The sequence below is a fragment of the Eriocheir sinensis genome, chromosome 1, assembly GCF_024679095.1.
Source record: "Eriocheir sinensis breed Jianghai 21 chromosome 1, ASM2467909v1, whole genome shotgun sequence".
Taxonomy (NCBI): Eukaryota; Metazoa; Arthropoda; class Malacostraca; order Decapoda; family Varunidae; genus Eriocheir; species Eriocheir sinensis.
The window spans coordinates 6,335,916-6,348,822 of NC_066509.1; positions in this window are offsets into that span (position 1 = coordinate 6,335,916).

The following is a 12,907-nucleotide window of genomic DNA, read 5'->3' on the forward strand; positions in this document are numbered from 1 at the left end:
ATTAACTTTACGTCTTATGACTTTTACCGTATTCTTCCCTTCTCGCTCCCTCTCTCTTCCTCTCTCCTCCGACCCTTCCTCCCTTCATCCATCCGCACTTCCCCTCACTTACCCTCCTGTGGCTCCCCTCTCAACCCCTCTATTCAATTTGTTTGGACTCCTTCCCCCTCTGTCTATTGTTTCCATCCATCTCGATTCCATTATTCATTGTTTACATAAAGTTCCCGGCCAAAACTTTTTGTTATCTACTCCCTGGAGGAGATTGTTCCTTCCCGGTCACCGCCTTGCATTGGACCCTCGCCCTCACTTCCAGCCCCGGTCTTCGTTGCTGTCATCGTTCTCTTCCTCAGCCTTGTCCTCACTCTCGTCGCTTCCTTTCGCTTTCGCCTCTGTTCGTGAATTCACTTCTGCCATTTGTCCTCTTTCTGTTCCCCACCGCCGTCCTTGCTCTCAGTGTTGTCTTTACTCTCTTCATTCCTTTCCTTTCTCTTTTGCTTCGTTATTATCTTTACCAGGCGTTCTCCTTTCCATCTTCTTTGTCATCGTCGTCCTTAAACCCTCACCCTCGTAATCTCTTTTTTCCACCCTCGTTATCTTTCCTGTTTTCATTCCCTCTCTTTTGCCTTCGTGTTTATCCTTCACACTTCCATGGTTTTCGTCTGCTTTCTCTGCACCAGCATCGTCCTCAAACCTTCATCTTTGTGCTCATGCCTTTTCCACACCTCGTCCTCGCCATGTACTTTGTCTTCGTTCTTTGCCACATATCCGCGTTCTCGCTCTCATTCCAGGTTGAAGCTTGGTGTTCCTACCGGTTTCCGTCCTAATATTTCAGGCGCGGACGCGATTGGTCGTTTCGCTTGAATTTCGTGACTGAAAAGCGTTTTACTGAGTTCTGAAAGCCGCGCGAGGCACCGAATCAGTCCCTCGGGATCTCCACACACACACACAGAGCGCAGTCAGATATTTTCGCCGGTAAGAAGCAAATCAATAAGCATTAGTTATTGTCGAGGTGATTAGGCCTGAGCTAATCAGCCTCCATTCATTCTGTCGGATAATACGCCGGGCGACAGATTACAGGCGTATTTCTCCCAAATTATATGACTTTTTCTTTCTTTCGCTTTCCTTTGACGCGAAGGCTTAAAGGTGGATTTCGTGTCCTCACCTTCCACCGCTGGCGAGGCGTAACGGAACACTTCCCTCCCTCGTCCTCGCATCGCCGCCCTCCTCGCATTGTGAAGCGGTACTCTGCTAACTAACTCCCTACACAGCATCGCCCCTCAGCACTACTCTCAAGGGCGTCCTCCACGGCCCAGGTACCGGCCCGTCGCATTCCCCTCTCCATAAGTAGGTCTGTCCCTCTGTTTCTCTCTCCCTGCACACATCCTCTCCTCGCCCCTCCTGCTCCTCTCCGTCTCCTCTTTCTCCAACTATTGTATCATCACACAACAGGATATTACGAGCGGACAATGTATCCCCCCTTGCCTAAGCCTCCTCCCTCGAGCGGTGTATCATTATCCCGGGGCGTCGCGTGGAGGACCTGACCAAACGCGGCACAATAGAGGGTGAACATGACACGTCCCCGCCCGGCTCGGCTCACACCCACGGCGCAGGCTGCGTGAGGAGACGGCAAGAAGGGCGCGACCCGAACGGGGGAGAGGAAGGAAGAAGAAAAAGGAAGAAAAGAAGAGAAAGGAAACACAAGACTAAAAGGTATCAGGAAGTAAAGGATGGCTCTGTGAGAGAAAAATGAGACGAGAACAGAAGGAAATCAAAGACAAAAAGAACGGTAAACGAAAACAAAAATACGATTACAGAGAATGAAAGAAGTCGATGGTCACTGGTAACAGGCCTCTCAAAAACGAATATACTTAAAATAATACCACTCATTAAGAATAAAATGAATATTAGACTCCATGTGATGATTAAAAAAAAAAAAGCGTTCGGAGACTGCAGACCTCCATAATAACAAGAGCCCCACAGTGCCATTTCTGCTTACCAAAAAACACTCTCCCGGCCGCTTCGGGTACTCATTAAAAACTCTTACGCTCTGGACCTCACCAATTCCCAACCATTTCAGTTACCCACACGAAGTACTCATTGTCGGCTCCCCAGACACAGGCGGGTTGTTCCACACGGCTCCCTGAGTTATTGAATCATTCATGGAATCATTCAATTTCCAATCATCCATTCACCATCATTGTCAGTTTTCATCGAATGATTCCAAAATGTTATTGAATATTTTCTTGGGCGATGCTATATCTTTCCACCAAATTTCATGAATTGACCAGGTAGTTATCTGCGTAATCCTGCTAATAGACAAATAAACAAAGAAACAGCACCGAAATCGGAACCTCCTTGGTGAAGAAAATAATAGAAATACAGAACGTGATGACTGAATGTCGGACGAAAACGAAAAACATAAGAATAGAAGCCGGGCAGGTCGATATTCAGGTCCTCGCAAAGATCTAATTTGCAGATGCTAATAATATGGTGATCCATTTCCATTGTTGAATTTCTGAGTGGCTCACCCTCCCCTAGGAACCTTGCCAAACACACAAAGCAACACCTCGCACCACAACACTTCCAGCACAACACTTGGAACACTTATCACCCATACAACATGCGCGTGCACACTCATATTCATACATACACCCACACACACACACACACACACACACACACACACACACACACACACACACACACACACACACACACACACGAGCCAAACAAACGTACAAAGCCCATACACAGCAGTACATGATAAAACGTAATTCTCTATACACTTTACCGCAACCCGACACATGCGCAACACCACAATGTTTGCACACAATACATCATTTTTAACAACACAAACACGCAACATTTACCCACCATCAGTGAACCAACACCATGAAATATTCCTCACCGAACTACTTACATCACATCACCACCAATAAATTACCATCACAAATCAAAACACAACACAAAGTAATACACATCACCCAAAGTCACATCAATTTCAAAACGAACCCACAACACATTCTCACATCAGGCCACCACAAAACCACCACCGCAAAGGCCCATTTTAAATATCAACAAATACACGGCCGCACTGCAACACAATAGTCTGCTCACTTAACACCGTAATACACCAACAGATCCGAACGCCAGGCCTCGTCAAAACAAAAGGACTGCAATACACCGGTAAACAAGTTGGCCAAAACACAACACAACACAAAGCAACACAACACGGCACCAGAGACAGATTGAGCCAAACAGTAAGACATTATTTTCCCTCTCGCGGTTATCAGAACAAAGGTGACCAGGTGTTTCCCGGATATGATTTGTGGTACCGGCGGGCAGGACGCATTTTCGCCGATAATTTCCATGTACTCGAAAAGGACAACAACCTAAGCGACAGGTCCTCGGCGGAAAACCCGAGAGGAAACACAAGAAAACCCTAGCGGGAGTGTTTGACAAGGGATTTTTGAGCCACGCGGGGAAAACGTTATATAGAGGTAAAGGGAGACCACAGCAAAAAACAACACCATAACCAACAGAGATAATCGAGGTACGCACGAACACACAGCAAATCGGCCGAGAATATTTTAGGACAAGGACATTTTGATGCACACAGAAGAAACGTTATATAGATGTAAAGGAAGGCCGTAGCAAAAAACATCACCAACATAACCAACAGCTGCCCAACAGAGAAAACCGGAGAACCCACGAAGACAGAAAATCGGACGAGAATAATTTAATACCCTGACCGAGAAAATGCTACAAAGGACGTTAAACAAAGACCAAAGAGAAAAAAAAGAACAACCTAACCAGCAGCTGCCAGACAGAAAACCCGAAGAAAACACGAATACAAAGAAACCCGGACGAGAACGTTTTAACATCCTGACCGAGAATAGCTACAAAATAAATTAACCTGAGACCAAAGAGAGAAAAAGACCAACCTAACCAGCAGCTACCAGACAGAAAATCGAAAACGGAGAGGACCCGACAGAGAGCCCATAACTAAGATATTATGAGACTTTGACAGCGAAAGCGTTACAAAGGGAATCGAGCAAAGACCGTAGCAAAGACACACGCCAACGAGTCACAGGAGAGGGCGGGGTGTCGAAGGAGAGAGGGGGAGAGAGAGAAAGCCTGACAGGTTGGACACTTTCCTCTTGAACCTCTTGGCGCATCAGCCCGTGAGAGGAGCGACAGGAGGCGTTAACCGTGGTGCATAAAGTGCTTTGTATTATTAATGGAAATAAAGTTTGGTGCAAGACTAACTTGGAGGGAAATAAACGCTTGGAAGTGTCAATCCGATTTCAAAAGATTGTGCGAAGAAAGCCTGCAAGTGGAGGAGGAGAAGGAGGAGGAGGAGGAGGAGGAAGAAGAGGGAAATGAGAAAGAAAAGGATGAAGAAGAACAAGAAGCTGGAGAACAAGAAGAGAAGGAGGAAGAAGGACAAAAAGAACAAGAACTAGAACAAGAAGAGGAAGCTGATGAAGAAAATTATGAGGATGAAGATGATGGGGGACAGTGAAAACGTGGGGTAGAGATAAGAAGGGGAGTGAGTGAAAGATAAATATATAATAATGATAATGTAGGTTAGAGGGGGAGGAATGGGAGTAACAGGAAGGATGGCGGCAATGTTAGCGATACTTCTATACGTAGGCGACACAATGCATATCAAGCGCGTTAGTTGACAGGGGTAACTTCGCGGATAATTAACCAGCCCCGGTGTGCTTGGAATACATTGCCCGAAAAAGATCAACAGGGTCAGATGCGCCAGAACAAACAGTACAACCTCGAACATCACAACGCCAAGCATCACAACCCCAAACAGCCATACCAAGCAGCAACACCAACCTATATAATAAATGGAATTGATCTGGAGGAGGACGTGACATAAAAGTACAATCCGAGACTATAGAGAAAGATTAACAATGTACCAGAATAAACACCACAACGTCATACACCACCCCACACAGCCATACCAAGCAAGTACATCAATCTAAATAATATATGTAATTGATCTGGTCTGACATTTAAGTACAATCCAAGGGTATAAGGAATGATGAACGGGGAGAGATATACCAGAGTAAACGCCACAACCTCAAATACCACAATCTCTAACGCCATCTCAGTCATACCAAGGAAATACAACAAGTTAAATAATGTTGGTAATTGATCGTGCCTGACAATTGAGTACAATCCAAGACAGTAAAGAAAATCAAAACACCACACGTCACTACAACCAAATCAGTAAAAGGAGAAAACTGAGTCTGAAGCATCGCCACGTTAGAGTTTTCCACATAAAAAGGTATAAAAACTGTAATGAAGGAAGTAACATTATCGCATTAGTGGAAGCCGCATCAGCACCACATTACTAAATAGAAAAATAATAACAGATAAGACCCCACCATCTGCTAAGCCCATCCCCACATGCACCCTTGCACCCAACCCCTTACCTACCCACTGGAGGATCAGAGGATGGAGGACCAGAGAAAAAACGTAATAGATAAAACTTGATCATTCACCCACCTCGTCACCCACTCCCCCGCCCACCCAGCCTCTTACCTACCCACTACCCCACCCCACCTACCCACTTACCTTACTTCCCACTACCCCATCTCACCTACCTCACCCACCGGCACCACCTACCCACTTGTCCACCCACCAGAGGATCAAGACACTTTCAAAAGGCGACAGAAACTTTATGGCGCCTGAAAATGTCCTTGATTGACTCGGGACCTTCGCTTTGACGACTTAATGGAAGCTGCGGGTATTGGTGTTTGCCATAATCCTCGACTTTTTATTTTGATTTTTTGGCAATTTAAGAGCGAGTCAAGGTCTTCCTCTCTCCGGGTAAGGAAAATTGAGCGGCGTACTTATCACATATCACCGAGGGAACGAGGAAGATAAGTTTTCTCTCTTCGGACCGACGTTGTGCCGCGCCTCGGACAGCACAGACTCCTTTGTCATGGCATGTACCCGTGGAGACGACGTGTGCGAGAGAGAGAGAGAGAGAGAGAGAGAGAGAGAGAGACCTCTCTCTCTCTCTCTCTCTCTCTCTCTCTCTTTCTCTCTCTCTCTCACGCGTCCAAATCTACATGCCTTTAATATATGGGGGGTTTTCACCAATACTCTGACAACACAAGCTGGCGGGAAGGTTGAGTTCGGGGACTTCGCGGCAAAGGACCTTCAGGAGACGACACTCGAGACTCGCTCCCCGCAACACTTGGAGCCCCACAGCCTTCACCACAGCGTTACCAGACCATCGAACTCAGGACACAGTATTTTCCGGCTTCTCTCTGAAAAATACATCAATAATTAACGATTTTAACGATAACTCTAAATGCATACCGTTATCTGTGTGAGTGAAACAGTTTTTGGTCGGAAATCGGCAAATACAATAGGCTGAGTGCGAGAGTCTTATAACGTGGCCTCACCAGCGTGTTTCCGGCCAGCAATGGTTGTCGCCGGGGAGTAGTTGTAATCTTGCCCATTCCCCCTTGTTCCTCCCCCTCTTCCCTCTCCCTACCCTGCTCCACGACCCTCACTCCTCACTCAAAGAATCAATAACACTAATTTCACGGTAGTGTTGCCAAATCCAGGTCCCTTGCCCCGTGTTTTCAACCGTTCGATGGCGGGGGAAGGCGCTGAGTGAGGCATCTGAGGCTAAGGCCGCGGCTCTGCCTAATAACGGTCAGCAAAGAGACAAGGACGAGAGTGCGGCCGATGCGCTGAGTCCTGATGCTGACCACGGGAGGGAGACAGCGAGAGAAAGCCATAAAAGAAAATAACGAGAAGACAAAGGCATAAAAACGAAGAAGAGAAGGAACAATCAGCCGACAGACTGAGCGTGAAAAATTACCACATTGCGGCCAACTCCCACTCAGGGGATGAAAGAGGAAGGAGAGAGGAAGGAGGGAGGGAAGATGGAGGAGGGAGGAGGGGAGAGCTTTTTAACAATATGATTGGTGAGAGATGGCCAAAAGAAAGAACCTCAAAAATCGTCATCAGACAAAGAAAGGAAAAGGACAAAAGGAAAGATAGAGGGGAGAGGAGGCAGAGGTCAGGAAGACAAGAGAAGGAGAGGAAGGAAGGGATGAAGAGCGAGACAGGGATGATGAGGGAGCAAAGGAGAGGAAGGCAGGAGAGCGGAAAGAAGGGAGGAGCAAGATAAGGAGCAGGGAAGAGCAGGGAAGGGAGGAAGGGAAGGAGGGAGAGGTGAACAAGAGAGTGTGATGCTAAACAGACCATTTTCTCAATCATTCCGCGTTGCCTGGACGAGAATATTTTTTCCCCAAGACAAGGGACGCCAGATGAATAAAAACGTCAGACAAGTAAAAATACAACACAACACAACACGCACAAAACAAAGCCCCACAAAACAAAAAACAGTCCCATCACAACACAACACAGCGTCCATCACCACCACCAACCCGCTCCCCACAAAACAAGAGAAAAAACTGCAAATAAAAAATAAGCAAGAAGGAAAAGACTCAAACGGAGGCAAGACGAAAATGAGTTTCTCTTCTGCTCAGCGTCTGCCAGTCTCATTTCAACGATTCTACGCGCAAATATTCAGAGCCGAGCATCCTAGTCTTCCTCCTCCATCTCCTCTTTCCCCGCTCCTCCTGCTCCGCCGCCTCGCTCGCCAGGCCGGGGCAGGGTAACGAGTGAGGTCAAGACTTACTCATCACCTCATTCAGAGTCGAGCGAAGGAGGCGCCCGGCTCACTCATCTCAAGGGGGACATGACACCGGTTTCTGTTCCTCCTTGCTGACTGCGCTGCGTGTATTCTGACCCGTTATCTAATTATTTCATGTTTTTTGTGTTTTAGTTATTTACCTCTTAACATATCAAATGGCGTCTCTAGCTCTTGATATATGTACAAACTTACTCCTATCAAGGTTTAAAGTGTGTATCCTTAAGTATCTGTGTTATTTATCTGTAAACATATCGAATAGCGTCTCTAGCTGTTGATATACGTAATAGCTTATCCCAATCAAGGTTTCAGGTATATATATAAAGACGATTGCATAGGATGGTTCTGGCAAATGAAGTTAAGAAGGTTCGACAGATGACAAGTACATCATGAGGTTGTTTTTAAGGCTCGACAGACGACAAGTACATCATGAGGTTGTTTTTAAGGCTCGACAGATGACAAGTACATCATGAGGTTGTTTTTAAGGCTCGACAGACGACAAGTACATCATGAGGTTGTTTTTAAGGCTCGACAGACGACAAGTACATCATGAGGTTGTTGTTTTTCCTAACGAGTTCATTCATTTATTCTTTTTAATAGTATACACTCTGCAACAGCCTCTTTCCTATGTTCCTTCTTTCTATGGCATAAATTCTTTCAAGAGGATACCAGCAAAAACATACCATTAGATCTAATTTTATCGCTGTTTTATGGCTTTTATCTCTGCTTCTTTTTAATGGCGTGGCGTGTTGCAGATTGTTTTTGGTTCTTTGTTTTCCAAGGTCTACATTTTATACTAAACCAGAGACGCAGCGCACCCCCATCTGTCATAGTAAGAGTAATCAAGTAAACAAAAAAAGAAGAGATTAAGAATTACATATCTAAATTTATTTCCCTTTTTTCACTATCTTATTTTATTCCCATTTTCGCCAACGTCAACAAATTAATTTCCTTTTCTCTCTCTTCTTTCTTCGTCCCGCGGTTTTCTTCCCGTCCTCTCATCTCCTTTTCATCGCTCCCCCCCCCCCCCCCCCCCCCTCCCGTCCTTTGCCTCTCTTGACCGTCCCTCTCATTTCCTCATCGTCATTTTTTTGCCTGTCTCCCCCTCATTTTTTTACGCTTCCTCTCAGATCTGGCAGCCCCCTGAATAGCTCCTCCTTCGTCTCCGGCTCTCTGCTCCCCGCCCCTGTTGTCGTGTCATTCCCCTCACTTTTACGCATTCTTATATTTTCTATTTTCAACTTCCCTCTCTTCCTTCTTCACGTTTCTTGTACTCCTTCGCCTCTTTCTCCAGCTCTTCCTTCTCCTCCTTCCTCTTTCTCCTCCTCCTCCTCCTCACGCTATTTATTTACCCGTTCTCTTCCTCTTCCGCTCCCGCTTCGCATATTCCTCTGCTTCCGTATTTTCACCGAGTCGCAACAGAATTATATCTTTTATTTGCTATAGCGCCATAAATATCTGATGAAACTGAGTTACATTTTGCCTTCCTACGGTCTTCGTATTCTTGGTGCCTTGAACATTTTACTTTTTTTTTATTATATAGGTCGTGCTCGATGGGAGAAAATATTTGTCGCATTCCATTATAAAAAAAAAAAGATTATTTGATTATTACCGTAAACTATTTTGGTTAAGTTTGATGAGATTATACAGTGAAAAAATTATCTCTTACGCATCTGGTATTCCATTCACCTCGTACAGTATTCAAGACAGACGCTGTGTTGAGTATATACAATGGTAGAGCAACACGGCTTCCATTCACACGGCCGTAAAACTCTCACACACTCACACTCACACACACACACACACACACACACACACACACACACACACGTACACGCTGAGAAGGCGTTGTTGAGCTTCCTGAGCAAGAGGAGACAAATAGGTTCCGAGCTGATTTTTTTTCGGGGTGCAAAGGCGTAATGCTCTTAAGAGATTACCAAGTGGCTGGGAGAGGGGGAGGAGTCTTCTGGGGGACGGGGGAAGATGGGGAGCCTGCACTATGGAAGGTGGGGGAGTAACAGGGGGTGAGGGGTGAGAGTAAGGGGTGGCATAAGGGAGAGTAACGGAGTGACGAGAGGCCTGGTGGGTGAGGGTGAGTGGCAGGTTAGGGGCGAAGAATGAGCTGAAGAAGGGAAGAGGTGGGACAGAGAGATCTAGAGAGGATGAGATGAGTCTGAGATGAAGAGAGGCACCTGGATAGAAGAGTTGGGTACAGGGGATAAAGAAGAGGGAAAAACGACTGTAAGTATAGTTTTGGTGTAGAGTTAAAATAGCCCTAAATTTCCTGGACTTACACTAATATAACAGGCCTAAACTTCCTTGTATTACAGAGTGAGGGCAGCGAGAGTGAAGGCTGATGTGTGCCAAACGAGGATAGAGGTATCAAGAAATCAAGGTGAGGTGGATGATCATTTGGATTTGCTGGATTGATAAAGAGCAAAGGTGTTAGGAGTGGGGGGCTGAGGTGTATTAGGGGAGAATTGCGAGGTCTTGTAGTTGGCAATGATTATGGTGCTGCGGATGAGGAAACTACGTAATGGATTTGTGGTTAGAAAGGGTCTGGGGGTCTAGTTGGCTGGTATGAAGATCAGGAGAGCGGAGGGTGAAGAAAGGAAGGGAGGATAGACGTAAAAGAAAGTGAGACGAAGAGAGAATAACAAATTTAATCGTTTGGGAAGTTAGAGACTTTAAAAGAAAGGAAAAAAGTAACTCCCTTGAATTACAGTATATTTAGGAAAATTTTCAATACGCAGTTCATTTCACAGCCAATGCTTCGACCACTTGACATGACTTGCCTTGCCTTGACTGTGCATTCTTCGAGCGCTGGAAGCACACACAAAGAAAGCCAGACGCAAACTCTCCTCGGAATCGAAAACTCGTCCCGTTCCGTCTGTCAACAATAAAGTTTCCAGCGAACGAGAAATTCAATACAAGCACGAGACCGTCCTGACCCTGTACTCGGCGACCCAAAAGTCTTAGGAAACTGCTCTTCCGATTCTACATCAAGGCGGTGAGGGAGGTTAGAGCTTGATGTGATTTACTGATTTACTGATCTATTGTCTTTTATTTGGCCTTACTTCTTGAAACCTTATTTAGTCGAAAGTAACGCATGCAAATCCTGCTCAACTAATCGTTTGCTACTATAGTCCAATAAACTAAATAGTCAGCATTTTAAATTCCATAATCAAAACTGGGAGGCTACGGTCTGAAAAAAAAATGCAGTTTATCGGAACACCATCATCTTGACATTACGGGTCGTATTAAGAGACATTTCGCCGCCCAAGAACACATATTTGACAAGGCTTTCGTAGGAGTTGTGGGCATTTCCAGGGGTAGTTTTATGACCCTGGTGGTAGTCTGACCCTTCTTCTGTACCATGAACCTAAAGAAACACTCATTAGAACCCGATTGATCCCCTCTTTGACCTTTAGAAATAGCTGATGTAATGTGGCAAAGCGTCTTGTAATACCAGACTACTTTTCCCATTTTCTGTAGACTACAATTTATTTATTTTAGATCTCACAACCTTTAGTTACAGAACGTTACTTGCTTTGCTAGCGAACAATATGTATTTCGCCTGGGAAGTAAACAGCACCATAAGTGTAATCAAAATATATTTCTTTGCAAGATAAAATTATTTCATCGGTGAGTTGATAATTGAAGATAAGTCTGCTGCCGCGGAAAGCATTGTTATTGTTATGAAAATATGATGCTCGTGGTGACAATACTAAGGCTGCTGTAAATACATGTATGTTTAAAGTTTACCGTTCAACATGCTAACGTCAATACAACACGCGCTGAATGTTTATAACACGAAAATATAGTGAGGGCAGCGCCGTGCCTCGCAAAGGACAGAACAGTTCACTCTACAATAGGGGTTCACAACCATTTCTTTGCCTCATTTTTTTTTTATTAATGTTCACACCCCATACGAAAGCAATATTACGGTTGTAGATGGAGAACCCTTATTTCTATTGTCAACCACAAATTGAACCACATACAATAATGAATGAATATATTGAACAAAAAAAGACTTTCACTTGGAAATAAAATGCATAAAGAAACTGACCAATGAAACTAATTCTTTTAGGAAAAAGCATTAAAATCAATCCACACAAGCCATGTCCTTGTCGCACCCCCTGATACTCCACCTCACACCCCTGGGGGCGCAGCCACCCCCGGGCGGGCATCCAGCCTGGGAACCCCCGCGCTATACAAACCCAAACACGCTGCTCTGGGAAGCCTTTTGTGGCGCGCGGCAAAAGTGTGTCGGGTGAATATTTTGCTATTTTGTAGCCGGGGTGAATATTTTATGTATAACACACATAACACACACACACACACACACACACACACACACACACACACACACTCACACACACCGCGCACACACAGAAATTTATACCTACCCTCTATATTGCTTTTAACGCAATACGCGAGGTGGAAAGCTCGGAAAAATGTCAAAGAGAAAACAATCAGGTATATTTTTTAAAAGAATCGCCGATCTGAAAGTTCATCAAATATTCGTCCGATGGCAAGACATTGTACAGACCTACACAAGGACCCCCCCTTGGGCCCCTTCGCCACACCAGTCCCGCCTCCCCCCTATTCGACAGGTTCCATATTTGCCTCAGGCCAGCGACGTCAGGTACAGAGACAAACGTGACCTTTTTGAGCTCGACACCGGCAGAGTTGGCTTGGCGAGGCTGCTACAGGGACGGTGACTCCTGGCTTAGGACGCTCGAGTGCTCCAGCTTCAGAAGGAGCAACATTTAATGGTCTGACATGATATAGGAAGACTTGTCAGATACCACTTTTTAGTCTGACGCGCCGTTACCCCTGACGTGTAACAGTGAGCATGGTCACCCTCCAGGGATACGTGGAGTGTCAAGAATGGTGCGTCCAGGGTTTTTTGGTGCAATAAGCAGTTCAGTGTCACCCAAGCTCACCCCTGCTTCGCTGCGGCACCTCTAATCATTGCAACATGTAACAGTGATATTTTATTACCAGCTTGATGACGACGTACTATTCTCGGTGTCTCAAGCTCCTTTAAACTTAGCTGTGCACACCTGACACTGTTTCTTATATCGTTAGCGTCTGACTGTTTACACACACACACACACACACACACACACACACACACACACACACACACACACACACACACACACGCACACGCACACGCACGCACACGCACACGCACACACACAC